The sequence below is a fragment of the Mus pahari genome, chromosome 9 (assembly GCF_900095145.1).
Source record: "Mus pahari chromosome 9, PAHARI_EIJ_v1.1, whole genome shotgun sequence".
Taxonomy (NCBI): domain Eukaryota; kingdom Metazoa; phylum Chordata; class Mammalia; order Rodentia; family Muridae; genus Mus; species Mus pahari.
The window spans coordinates 6,178,020-6,192,845 of NC_034598.1; the positions used below are offsets into that span (position 1 = coordinate 6,178,020).

Consider the following 14,826-nt stretch of genomic DNA (forward strand, 5'->3'; position numbering starts at 1 on the left):
AGGTCAGGCATGGGGATTTCACCAGAGGTTCTTTTATTGTTGAGAATAGTTTTTGATATCCTGGGTTTTTTGTTAATTCAATTTGCAAATTGCCTTTTTTTTTATTACTCCTTAAAGATTTATTTATTTATGATACGTAAGTACACTGTAGCTGTCTTCAGACACCCCAGAAGAAGGCATCAGATTGCATTAGGGATGGTTGTGAGCCACCATGTGGTTGCTGGTATTTGAACTCAGGACCTTCAGAAGAGCAGTTAGTGCTCTTAACCGCTGAACCATCTCTCCAGCCCTGGAAATCATTTTTAACATCAAAAGTTATAAAGACTAATTCTTACATGCATCCAAACTCAATTAGCTATGGAGAAAGCTGCAAGCCTACATACTTCCTAACAATTCTTTTTTTTTTTTTTTTTTTTTTAAAGAAAAAGATTGAGGGAGTCAGATCTTGTTACAGATGGTTGTGAGCCACCATGTGGTTGCTGGGATTTGAACAATCAGTACTCTTACCCGATGAGCCATCATCTCCAGCCCCTAACAATTCCTTAATTAGCAACTAAGAGACCTACAGACTAAAGCAGTGGCTCAGGACCAGTCTCAGCACTTTGGAAGGTGACTCAGCAGGATTGCCTAGTTCCAGGCCAGCCTTGGCTACACAGGGAATTCCAGAATAGCCAGAGTAAGACTAAAACATCTCCATATATGACATAATCCATGCTGTATGTATAGAAAGGAACAGAAGGTGTTCTAGATAGAAAGAAGCCCTGTTTCCTCTGCCCACCCCCATGTTTCCTAAGAAAGCCAGGTATGATGGGCACACATCTTTGATCACAGCAAGCAGATCTGAGATTTTCTGTACACTTTTGAAGGACCTGTAGCAAGGGCACAGGAAGGTAAAGAAATTCATCACTTCGTGGTGTCCTTGCTTGCTGCCCTCAAGATTCGGATTGAGGTCTGAACACAAATGCACCCAAGACCTGACTGAATGAGGTAGGCATCTCAGAAGACGGTGACTTAGTGTCAGGCAGCTGCTGTGAATCAGCAGGTACCTTCATCCTGGCAAATTGCCTTTTCTAACTCAGTGAAGAATTGAGTTGGGATTTTGATGGGGATTGCATTGAATCTGTAGATTGCTTTCGACAAGATAGCCATTTTTACTATATTAATTCTGCCAATCCAGGAGCATGGGAGATCTTTCCATCTTCTGAGATCTTCTTCAATTTCTTTCTTCAGAGACTTGAAGTTCCTATCATACAGAACTTTCACTTCCTTAGTTAGAGTCACACCAAGGTATTTTATATTATTTGTGACTATTGTGAAGGGTGTTGTTTCCCTAATTTCTTTCTCAGCCTGTTTATCCTTTGTGTAGAGAAAGGCCACTGATCTGTTTGAATTAATTTTATATCTAGCCACTTCACTGAAGTTATCAGGTTTAGGAGTTCTCTAGTGGAATTTGTAGGGTCACTTGTATATACTATCATATCATCTGCAAATAGTGATATTTTGACTTCTTCCTTTCCAATTTGTATCTTTTTGATCTCCTTTTGTTTTCTAATTGCTCTGGCTAGGACTTCAAGTACTATATTGAATAGGAAGAGAGACAGTGGGCAGCCTTCTCTAGTCCCTGATTTTAATGGGATTGCTTCAAGTTTCTCTCCATTTAGTTTGATGTTGGCTACTGCTTTGCTGAATATTGCTTTTATTATGTTTAGCTATGGGCCTTGAATTCCTGATCTTTCCAAGACTTTTTTCATGAACGGGTGTTGAATTCTGTCAAATGCTTTCTCATCATCTAATGAGACGATCGTGTGGATTTTGTCTTCGAGTTTGTTTATATAGTGGATTATGTTGATGGTTTTCTGAAGCCTACTTGACCATGATGGATGATCATTTTTGATGTATTCTTGTATTCGGTTTGTGAGAATTTTATTGAGTATTTTTGCATCAATATTCATAAGGGAAATTGGTCTGAATTCTCTTTCTTTGTCGGGTCTTTATGTGGTTTAGGTATCAGAGTAATTGTGGCTTCATAGAATGAATTGGGTAGAGTTCCTTCTGTTTCTATTTTGCGGAATAGTTTGAGGAGCACTGGAATTAGTTCTGATAGAACTCTGCACTAAACTCATCTGGTCCTGGGTGTTCTTTGGTTGGGAGACTTTTAATGACTATTTCTTTTTCTTTAGGGGATATGGAACTGTTTAGATCGTTAATCTGATCCTGATTTAACTTTGGTACCTGGTATCTGTCTAGAAAATCATCCATTTCATCCAGGTTTTCCAATTTTGCTGAATATAGACTTTTGTAGGATCTGATGATTTCTTGTATTTCCTCAGATTCTGTTGTTATGTCTCCCTTTTCATTTCTGAGTTTGTTAAAAAGTTTTCTTAAAAGATTTCTTTATTGCTATTGCTTGACTTGTGGAGAGAGGTCCTATTGGGAGGTGTGGCCTTCCTTCATGGAGCAGCTGTGTCCTTGGAGGAAGTGTGCCGCTGAGGAGGCAGGCTTGAGGTCGCCTATGTATTCTTTTGCATCCAGACCCCAGCTCCTGAATAACAACACAGAGGCTTACATTTATCTTTAAAAATGTCTAGGCTGTAAGTTCTGCAGGTTCCCAACTAACTGTTAACTTACTATTTATTCTTACCTGGGCTTTGCTATGTGGCTGATTTCTTCTCAGTTTCATACATTTGTTTTCCTCAGAGTCTGGGTGGAGAAACTCCTGCCTCTGACTACCTCCCAAAGTTCTTCTCTCTCTGCTTGGATGTCCCACCTTCTAATCCTGCCTCACTCAGCTCATTGGCCGTCAGATTTTTATTGATAGGTGATATTCCCACACAGTGCACAAGAGATATCCCCAGCCGGGCATGGTGGCACACGCCTTTAATCCCAGCACTTGGGAGGCAGAAGCAGGCGGATTTCTGAGTTCGAGGCCAGCCTGGTCTACAGAGTGAGTTCCAGGACAGCCAGGGCTACACAGAGAAACCCTGTCTTTAAAAACAAAAAACAAACAAACAAACAAAAAAAACAAGAGAAGATTATCCCTACATCTCCCCCCTTTAGTCTAATAAAAGTTTCTTTCTCTAACATTAATAAACTATACATAATAAGAACAATTATGAATACTATCAGTCAAAAATTCTATTCACAATGTCTAGTGTATTTGTATTTGACAACTTTGGAGAAAGTACTCTATCATCTATCCTATCTTGGTGAGTCCAAAGTTCTGTACCTGAATCACTTTCTATCATAACGTGCTTTACCAACTTTAAAATACCTTTTAAAACTTTAAAACATTTTCATAAATCCTAAACAACTTAAGCCTAATTGTGAGACTATAACCATCTAGTCTTCAACCCCATCAGAGCCCTAAGGATAAATCTTACCTGAGTGAACAGGAAGTGCGAATCAAGCAGTTTCCAAAACTGTAAAAATAACAGAGGTTACTATATGCCTGGAGAGTCTCTGAGTGGTCGGAGTGCCATCCTCGGACTGCTGGCCCGGAACATCTGATAGACTTTTTGTGAGGCAGGACTTTATTGAAGGACTTGCCTACTTGTCCTTGTAAGCTCAGCAGTTGACTTCCGTGGGACCTGGCTGTCCAGTGTGAACATCATACTATCAGCAATTGAAGCAAGGCAATTTCTTGCCCAGTAGCTGGCTTGCCACATAGAAGCAAGCTCCATAGGGAGATTCATATGGAGGGTCTTCAGTGCTCATCTTCTGTGAAGCAGAATAGGGGTGCTGCCAGGAGCAGACATGTCTCACTGCCAAAAAGGCTTTTATTAATAAAATATTTTTAAATGTTCTCTGTAGATATCTGACATTTTTGATGAACATCCATATATCTATACTATATCTGAATAGTTAAACATTTCTTGTTTCTAACTATTCACTATCTGTTTAACCTAGGAAACATATTTCTGTAATTATCCTAAACAGTTTTCAAGGGCTAAAACTTTACATTGCAATTTTAAATGAATCTCATAGGTGCAATACCTTATATAAGAGTTGAAACAGATATACAGTATGTTGCAGCAAAAATAATCTTAAATTTGTATCAATATACAAAGTCCATACCAATGTAAAAATATTTGGCTTATTGATGTTCTTTGGTCTAAAAGTAGACTCAATAATCTACCATTTTATCCTATTATTCCTATATCCCCATTTTTTTCTCTTTCATCCCTTCCCTACTAATACTGGATAGGAGAGAAAGAAGGATAGAGGAAAGAAAAAGAAAACTAAATCCTTGAATCTAACCTCTTATACTTTGTTTCTCTTTGACCAGGACCATTAACAACTTGAGAACAACCAGCATCCCTCAGCACCTGTGGCCCCTCCCAGCACTTCTCACCCTGTCCCTTACCCTAAACCTCTCCTTCCCAGGGTCTGGGCGTCTGCTTTCCTTTCCCAGTCCAATCCCTTTTTAACAGTCTTTTGGGCTTGGGCCACCTTTCTTAGTCAGCAACTCCTCTCTTGCTCTCCCTCCTGTTCTCTCCTCTGGAGGTCTGGTTTAGGTGGCTAGCCATGTCCAGCCTGGACTCTTCCCTCTGTCTGCTTTGTCCCTTAAACCTATAGGAGCAGTAATATCTTCCTCCTTTTATTTCATTTTTTTTTATTTAAAGAGGAAATAAAACCACAGTTGATTAGGTAGAAATAAAATCACAATTCATGCCAGCTCTAACCTGTGCCAGCCCGGAGCAGAGACCTGGCACTGGACCCGATCCCTCACAGCACACACCCCACCTCCCCCAGTTATTCAGACACCCTAAAACAAAAGAATATACCTTCTTCTCCGCACCTCATGGTACCTTCTCAAAAGTTGACCATATACTTGGACACAATACAAACCTCAACAGATATAAGAACATTGAATTAATCCCTTGTATTCTATCAGATGACCATGGATTAAGGCTGGTCTTCAATAGCAACAACAATAACAGAAAGCCCACATACACGTAGAAGCTGAACAACTATCTACTCAATGACAACTGGGTCAGGGAAGAAATTAAAGACTTTTTAGAATTCAATGGAAATGAAGGCACAAAATACCCAAAATTACGGGACACAATGAAAGCAGTGCTAAGAGGAAAACTCATAGCTCTAAGGGCCTCCAAAAAGAAACAGAAAAGAGCTTTCACTAGCAGCTTAACAGCTCATCTGAAAGCTCTAGAACAAAAAGAAGCAAATGCACCCACGAGGAGTAGAAGGCAGGAAATAATTAAACTCAGGGCTGAAGTCAACCAAGTAGAAACAAAAAGAACTATACAAGAATCAACAAAACACTAGGAGCTGTTTCTTTGAGAAAGTCAACAAGATAGACAAAGCTTTAGCCAGATTAACCAGAGGGCACAGAGACAGTATGCAAACTAACAAAATCAGGAACGAAAAAGGAGAGATAACAACAGAAACCAAGAAATTAAAAGCATGATCAGATCTTACTACAAAAGTCTATACTCAACAAAACTAAAAAAAAAAACCTGGATGAAATGGATGATTTTCTAGACAGTTACCAGATACCAAAGTTAAATCAGGATCAAATAAACCATCTAAACTGCCCCATAACCTCCAATTAAATAGATTCAGTCATTAGAAGTCTCCCAACCAAAAAGAGCCTAGGGCCAGATGGTTTTAGTGCAGAGTTCTATCAGACCTTCAAAGAAGATCTAATACCAATACTCTTCAAACTATTCCACAAAATAGAAAAAGATTTCTTTCTATGAAGCCAGAGTGACACTGATACCCAAACCACAAAAAGACCCAACAAAGAAAGAGAACTACAGACCAATTTCCCTTATGAATATTGCTGCAAAAATACTCAATAAAATCCTCGCAAACCGAATCCAAGAACACATCAAAATGATCATTCATCATGACCAAGTAGGCTTCATCCCAGGGATGCAGGGATGGTTTAATATATGGAATTCTAACAATATAATCCAATATATAAACAAACTCAATGTGTAGCATTCTCCTAGCCTCTAAACAGGCTGTCCCAGACCTCTGCATCCACTAACTTAGAACCACCTTCGGTGGTGATCTTCAGATCTGCCAAGCTGGCTCTACTGTTTACACCTGCCACTGCCCTTCAAAGCGTAGCCATTGCCTGCTGAGAAGAATTTTAGATGTTCCAGAGACAACATTCTCAGGGCCCACCTACAGGCTCTCGCCTGTGTGCCCAAAGACTGGGGCTGGGGGGAAGGGCTTTTTCCCATGCTATAAAAACCGAGTGATTCATTAAACCTTGGGCTTTGAACAGAATCCTTTGTCTTGGCCTGCTTCCTTCCCGCTGTCTTTTCCCTTCCCCAGCTTGCCTTCCAGGGTGGACCTGGTTCGGAGTATGACTGCAGGCAGAAACACTCATCAATTGAAAAAAAAAAACCACATGATCATCTTATTAGATGCAGAAAATGCCTTTGACAAAATACAACACCCATTCATATTAAAAGTATTGGAGAGGTCAGGTATGGAATTCAAGGTACTTACCCAAATATAATAAAAGCAACATACAGCAAAGCAATAGCCAACATCAAATTAAATGGGGGAGAAACTCAAAGCAATTCTATTAAAAGCAGGGACTACACAAGACTGCTCACTCTCTCCCTACCTATTCAATAGAGTACTCAAAGCTCTAGCCAGAGCGATTAGACAACAAAAAGAGATCAAAGGGATATAAATTGGGAAGGAGGAAGTCAAGTTATCACTATTTGCAGATGATAAGATTGTATACATAAGTGCCCCCCAAAATTCTACCAGAGAGCTGATAAACAACTTAAGCAAAGTGGCTGGATATAAAATTAATTCAAACAAATTAGTAGCCTTTCTCTACTCAAAGGATAAAAGGGATGAGAAAGAAGTTAGGGAAACAACACCCTTCACAATAGTCACAAATAATATAAAATACCTTGGTGTGACTCTAACTAAGCAAGTGAAAGATCTGTATGATAAGAACTTCAAATCTCTGAAGAAAGAAATTGAAAAAGATCTCAGAAGATGGAAAGATCTCCCATGCTTATGGATTGGCAGGATTAATATAGTAAAAATGGCCATCTTATCAAAAGCAATCTACAGATTCAATACAATCTCCATCAAAATTCCAACTCAGTTCTTCATAGACTTAGAAAGAGCAATTATCAAATTCATTTGAAAAAACAAAAAACCTAGGATAGCAAAAACTATTCTCAATAATTAAAGAACTTCTGGGAGAATCGCCATCCCTGACTTCAAGCTGTATTACAGAGCAATACTGATAAAAAAAATGCATGGTATTGGTACAGTGACAGGAGGTTAGATCAATAGAATAGAACTGAAGACCCAGAAATGAACCTAAACACCTATGGTCACTTGATCTTTGATAAAGAAGCTAAAACCATTCAGTGGAGAAAAGACAGCATTTTCAACAAATGGTGTTGGTTCAACTGGTGGTTTGAATATAGAAGAATGCAGATTGATCCATACCTATCTCTTTGCACAAAGTTCAAGTCCAAGGATCAAGGACTTCAACATAAAACCAGATACACTGGATTTAATAGAAGGGAAATTAGGGAAGAGCCTCGAATACTTGAGCACAGGAGAAAACTTCCTGAACAGAATGCCAATGACTTACACTTTAAAGAGCAACAATCGACAAATAGGACCTTATAAAATTGAAAAGCTTCTGTAAAACAAGGGACACTACCAATAGGACAAAACAGCAACCCACAGATTAGGAAAACATATTTACCAACCTTACATTCAATAAAGAACTAATATCCAAAATATACAAAGAACTCAAGAAGGCAGATTCCAAAAAACCAAATAACACTATTAAAATTTGGAGTACAGAGCTAAAGAGAGAACTCTCAACCAAGGAATCTTGAATGGCTGAGAAGCACTTAAAGAAATGTTCAACTATCCTGTCCTGTGGGACCTAGTTATTTCGTGGGTCGAGGGGGACCAAGCCTGAAAGAGAAATGGGTGAGAAAGAGAGGGGAGACCAGGCAAAGGGTTGTTGAGGTCTGTTTAATGAGGGCTGAACACCTGTTTATAAGGCACACAGTGAGGGGAAATATGGAGGGGTTGAAGCATGATCAAAAGAAACAGAGCAAAGGACAAATGGGAGGATGCTAATTGCAGGATTGAAACTTTTGGTGATTTATCTCAAAGTCCTGACACTGCTGCTCCGGAACGCCAGGCAGCTTATCTCAGAGTCCTGGGTCCTCCTTAACAGCCCCAGGTGTTATTTCAGGGCAAGGATCAGCTGGTTCTCAAGAGCAGCTTGTGAAAGAGGGGGTGACTCAGCTCCCAACAAAGGACCATTTGGCTTTCAGATGGGAACTGTTTAAGGCCTGGTTACTCTCAGCTGGGTCTCCCACATCTCCCCCTTTTTTCTTTATTAAAAAGCTGGGGGGTGGCTGTAAAAAGAGGGTCGGTGAAGCACCTGTTTTAGGCTATGTGGCTTGCACCCATGTCCAGCACCGCAGTAACTAGGCCTTTTCAGGTCCTAGGTGGGCAAGGGCCCTGTCTTAGGCTATGTGGGGGGCTCCCACAATAATCCCATCATTGGGTCACCTTGAAGCCGATAGGCAGTGTGCACCTGACTCTTGGCACCACAATATTCCCGTCATTGGTAACTTCACGGCTTATGGCCCTCAGCCACTATTAGGAGCCGGGGGTCACCCTCCTTATTATTGACATCTCCACAGCCTACAGAACCAAGAAGGCTCCATGTCTGCAGCAAGGGTGGAGAACTGAAGGCCAACAGCTGCTCTTTCTGCATCGGTGGAAGAGAGGTCTTCAGCTGAGCCTCGGATGTCTAGCCAATGGTAGTGGACTGAGACTGGCTTCAGGGCAGAATCAACCTGTTCTTTAATGATGGAGGTGATCCTTTTGAAAAGCCAAGGGCCAAAAGTAACAAGAAGGAGGAGACCTACCACCGGTCCCAGGAAGGAAAGGATAAAGGGCAAGATCCCATTCCAAAGGCCCCACATAGGGTTATCAAACAGTTCTTTTCTTCTTTTCTCCAACTCTTCATGGTGTTTTCTTATCAAATGTTGGACAATGCCAGACTTGTTAGTGTAAAAACAACATTTTTTCTTTTAGAACCAAACATATGCCTCCCCTATTTGCTGTAAATCTAACCCTTGTCTATTTTGGAGGACCACCTCAGCAAGAGAATCTACCTGATCCTGGAGATGTTTTATGGACTCATAGACCATATTTATATCAAAAATTAGTTGTTGAGATAATTTTTATAGTAATCCATGGCCACTCCTATGCCTGCTGTTCCAGTTGCCAAGGCGCTGGTTATGCCAAGGTCCACCAGAAGAGAAATGAACTGAAGTGCCCTTTTGTGCCATGAAACAAAGGTATCAAAACTAGGGAGGGGCATGGACTCATCTCTAGGCAGGATGTCAATGTCTGGGGCCAACAGGGCTGGAGCACATAATCCAGTCCAATTGACTGACAAGAAGGGATAGGCCATATTATCACCACATACAAAAACCTTACCAGGAGGGAGACAGCCAGCCTGGGATTAATTAATAATGCTGAAGCAATATGTGAAAGTCAATTCCAAGATCAACATCAAAAGAATTATTTTGCATGGGACTTTGAAGACAAAAGGAGGCATTAAATTCAGTGGGTTGAACCTTAAATGGCTTAGTAACACTACAGTCTTTTAGGGAGGGGTCAGGCAGCTCTGAAGTATTGAGGACAGGGAATGCTAAGGGCCAAGTCATTCCTAGCCCCAAGCATAGCCAGCAAGCTTTAGCAAGCTTAGGGTTGGTAGAGTTTAATACATGATGGGTGGCCTCAATAATATCCATAGTCTGTGGTTCTATATCTACTCCCTTAGTACAATTTTTAAGAGGGGGTTATATTCTAATCGAGGAAAAATATTTTCAACTTGGTGCTGAATAAATTGTTGGACCCTTTCCTCTCTAATGGTGTCTGTAGGCCTACTTCCATCAGACACATGAATGGGGACAATGGTAGGCCAGCAAGTTGTTTTTCCCACCAGTTCAAGGCAAGAAGCTTTTACATACTTACTAGTGGAACCTGTTAAAAGAGAGGGGTTAGCCGGGCGTGGAGGTGCATGCCTTTAATCCCAGCACTTGGGAGGCAGAGGCAGGCGGATTTCTGAGTTTGAGGCCAGCCTGGTCTACAAAGTGAGTTCCAGGACAGCCAGGGCTATACAGAAAAACCCTGTCTCGAAAAACAAACAAACAAACAAACAAACAAACAAACAAACAAAAACAGAGGGGTTATTGCTCCAATCTCCCCCAAAATTACTTAATTTGGTGTAATGGGAACTGCAGTAAAGTACCTCTTCCCTTGATGAAGGCAGGAGTTTACCTTTGTATAGCAGCTGGAATGCATTTCATTGACAAAATTGCATGTGGCAATGCAAATACCATTAGGTCCCAGGGGGGTAGGTTTTGGTTTATCTTTATCCCCACCCACCATCCTTGTGCACCTCCCATCTGGGAGTGGGTCATTTGTAGGACAGCAACCTGATGACCGCAATCAACAGTGTAGGTGCCTCCCCCAGAGAGGGTTAGGTGCTTGTCGTGATTTCCCTTGCAGCCCTGGCAGGGTTTACCATAGAGGCTGGTTAGGAGTGCCGTTCTATCGACGGGTTGATCAAAGCCAGCCTGAACAAATTCTAGGGCAAGAAGGCCAATCATCCATATCCAAAGAGTTGAACAAGCCATGATCTTTTCTCTGGGATCTTCTTGATTTATCTGTAAATAAACATATTTGAATACTTTCTCAGGGTTTTGTTTCCCTGGATGCATTGTATGGCTTTATTAGGTGTTCTGGAAGCCATCTAGCATTTTGGGCTCCTGAATCATAAATTCAAGCATGTCCTTTGCCCCATATAAGGACCGGGTCTGGACCCTGCCATTTGTTGGACAAGGGGTCTCTCCACATAGCTTGTGCATAATTGTTGGCAGTTGAAGGGTGCCAGAGGCGATCTGTGGCAGATTTGCCTGCAGAGTCATATGTAAGAAAATTTAAAACAAATAATATATGATTTTAAAAGGTCTTGAAATTGCCAGAGAGAGGATATAAAAGTCACCCCCCCCGCCCAGACTGTAATTTAGAAAGCATGTTTTTAAGGGTTTGATGAGTCCTTTCTACAATACCTTGGCCTTGGGGGTTATAGGGAATGCCAGTAACATGCTTAATCCCCATTTGAGCACAAAACTCTTTAAAGCTGGAACTAGTATATCCTGGGCCATTTTCTGTCTTGAGAATCTTGGATTGTGAAGTAACTGCCAAGCAAAAGAGGACATGATTAATGACATGCTTAGTGGCCTCCCCGGTCTGTAGGGACGCACAGATAAAACCACTGAAAGTATCCACAGAGACATGAATATATTTTAACTTTCTAAAAGGAGCATAGTGGATGACATCCATTTGCCATAACTCACCAGGAACTAACCCGTGGGGGTTGACCCCCATATGTGGCTTGGGTAGAAGGGTCAGGCAGCCCTTGCACTGCTGAACAATTTGTCATGCCTGTTCATGGGTGATGGAGAATTTAAGTCTCAGGGTATGAGCATTAAGGTGATGTAGGTCATGGGCCTGCTGAGCAGCAGCAAGAGGGGTGGTAGACAAGGCAGAAGCCAGTACCTGGGTGGCCTGATCAACTATATCGTTGCCCTCAGACAGCGGCCCAGGCAGGCCAGAATGGGCACAAATATGGTGAATAAAAAAGAAAAATTTTGAGCAAGAAAAAAATTTTGAAGTTTAGCAAACAATGGAGAAGCATTATTGGAGGGGTGGATATATGGAACTGTTTCTAAAAGGGGGACAGAGGCAGCCACATAGGCATTGTCTGTATGCAAGTTAAAAGGAGTTTCAGGCAAGAGTTCAAACACCCTAACAATGGCTGCTAGCTCCACAAGCTGCGCCAAGGAGAAGCCTGTCATAAAATGTGAGACCTCGCCACTGATGCTGAAAGCAGCCATACCCGAGGAGGATCCATCAGTAAAGACTATTGCAGCCCCAGAAATTGGGGCCAACTTTTTTCTCTTTGGGAAAACCACAGGTATCCTGTGTAAGAATTGAACCAAATTATCAGCGGGATAATGGTTATCAATCACACCTTAGAAGGAGGTGCAATTGACTGCCCAATCATCATTGTTTTGAATGATTCACTGAACCTGAGAAGCATCGTAGGGGTGAACAATAATATCAGGATCTTTGCCCAAAAGCCTAAGGGCAGCTTCCCTGCCAAGGCACAGAATATGTGCAACCAGCTGAGGATATGTGAGCAGTACTCTAGAAGGAGAAGCTGGCAAATGGACCCAAAACAGGTTTAAGTTGCCACAAAAGGCCAGTGGGAGAAAAGGGTGTAGGAAAAACAAGGAACTGGAGAGGTAGATCTGGAGAAAAATATCCAATGCTTTGTTCATTGATGGCCTGTTCTACCTTGGCCAATGATATTTGTGCTTCATGAGTCAGCATGCATGGGGAGGATGGATCTGAGTCTCCATGCAAAATATCAAACAAAGGTTTTAACTCCCCTGTAGTAAGCTTTAAATAAGGGCGGAGTCAGTTAATATCTCCTAACAAGCATTTTAATCATTAAGAGTCTGTAAAGAATCTTCCTTAAGTGAACTTTTTGTGAGAGGACCCTGTTAGGAAACAATTCACAGCCCAAAAACAAATGAGGGGGGTGAATCTGAATTTTCTCAGGAGAGACTCAGAGGCCCTGGCTCTGAAGGGCATTAATAAGGTTTTGACCAGCACAATATAACTGACCCTCATCAGGTCCAGGAAGAAGAATATCATCCATGTAATGCAAAATATATAAATCAGGGTAAGACCTCCTGAAGGGATCAACTGTCTGGGCCACATATTTTTGGCAAAGGGTGGGACTATTGGTCATACCTTGATGGAGAACCCTCCACTGAAAGCGAGAAGAGGGCCCTACACAGTTAACTATGGGAAGGCTAAATGCAAAGCGTTTGCAATCTTCAGGATGGAGGGGGATGGAAAGGAAGCAATCTTTTAAGTCAATGACTGACTAATTTGACGTATCCCTTGGGAATAGCCACTGGAGAGGGGATTCCAGGTTGTAGGGCCCCCATGGGAACCATGGTCTTATTAACTGCCCTAAGATCTTGCAGTAGTTGCCACTTGCCATTTCGTTTTTGAATGACAAATATGGGGGTGTTCCAAGGTGACTTAGAAGGTTTAATATGTCCTGCTGCCAGCTGTTCCTGCACTAACTCTATGGCTGCAGACAACTTTTTAGCAGGGAGGGACCATTGGTCAATCCAGACAGGGGAAATCATCCTTCCATATAATCTTATCTGCCTGGCATGCAGGCGGAGCAATGGTCCTCATGAAAAATGGGAATTGTAACCTAGGCCTGTATGATCCATCTTGGGAGAGGCAACTACCGGCATCGGTCTCCCCTGCCCATTTTTGCCTAATCCCTGTCCAGGGAGATAGCCGTAGGAGAGCATTTGTTGAGTAACAACTTCATTGGGACTGCACATAAAGACTTTCATTTGAGAGAGAATGTCTCTTCCCCTAAGGCTAACAGGTAGGCCAGGGACAATGAAGGGCTGAATAGAACCTGAATTTCCCTCACTATCCTCCCAAGTCAGTAACTGTGAGCTCTGGAGAGTAGTTTTTGATTGTTCAATTCCTTGCCACTTCAGAGTGGCTTGCAAAGGCCAAGCAGATGGCCAGGCATTCTGTGAGATTACAGTAGAATCAGTGCCTGAGTCTAAGATGCCCTCAAAGCCCTTGCCATTTATCTTAAGGCTGAGGGTAGGGCAGTCCCTAGTGATTGCCTGGACCCAGTAAAGGTCTGAGGAGCATGGCTGAGAGGAGCCACGTTGTGCATCTATCGCTGGGTGGGAGAAATCCAGAGGTAGAGGCAGGGCCTGTGCCAGGCGTTGCCCTTGAAATATTGATACCGGGTCTCAAGGGGGCACTGACCAGAATCTTAATTTCTCTGGTGTAATCATTATCTACTGGAGAGGGGTGAACTATAAGTCCCTTTAAGGTGATGGAGGCATGCCCTAAAATTAAAAAATAAGCATGAGACGGGGGAGGGCCAAGTGCCACAGTGAGAAGGACCCTAACGCTGTCCTCAGGCGTTAGTATTGAGTCGGTGGAGGCACACAAATCCAGTCCTGCGCTGCCTGGGGTGGCTCTGCAGAGGCTAGGGACTGAGCTGGCTGCCGCTGCTCCACATGGCCGGAAGTAATGAGATGGGTTGAGGGGTCCAGGGCTGATCCCCCCTGCCATTTCCCTGAAGTGGAGGCAGAGAATTCCCTGAGATATCTGTCTTGGATCTGCAAGCATTGGCCCAGTGTTTGCCTCTCCTGCAGCGTGGGCAGATAATATTGGGCTGTGCGGGCCGGGCGGTAGGACCCGTAAGGGGCTGAGGGACATTAGAAGGAGACATAATGGGTCACTGTCGGGTAAAGTGTCCAGATTGGCCGCATTTAAAACAACCCTTTTGTGGGCCAGTCTGCTGGAGAGCCGGGCCAACTGTGAGTGCAGGTTGGAGGTCTGCGCCAACTGCAAGGTGGACCGCTTGCGACACCTTGTGGCTAAAGGTGTCTACATCACGGCAGAGATGAATCATTTCATTAAGATCTTTGTCTCTGATCCTGCGCGCATCACCGCCTTACAAGCCAAGTTAGCGTTTTTTTGTTTTTTTTTTTTTTTTTTTTTTTTTTTATTAGCCAGCTGCTTTATATGTTTATTGTTTGAATTCTCTTGCCCCAAACTTTTTTCTGCCACCGCAAGCAGGTGACTTACGAACTCACTTTAGTCCTCCTTACTCACCGGGGAGCATGTACCCGCCTCTAGGGA

General features: G+C 42.5%; 1 protein-coding gene and 1 pseudogene across 1 annotated transcript in view; one reads left to right on the forward strand and one right to left on the reverse strand.

Annotated features, from left to right (window-relative positions):
- Nucleotides 1-14,826, reverse strand: part of LOC110326467 (sodium-dependent glucose transporter 1B) — a 32,514-nt gene that overhangs the window by 10,382 nt on the left and 7,306 nt on the right. The gene's annotated exons all lie outside the window — the stretch shown is intronic.
- The window catches only part of LOC110326716, a 12,429-nt pseudogene continuing 9,677 nt past the window's right edge, over nucleotides 12,075-14,826 (forward strand).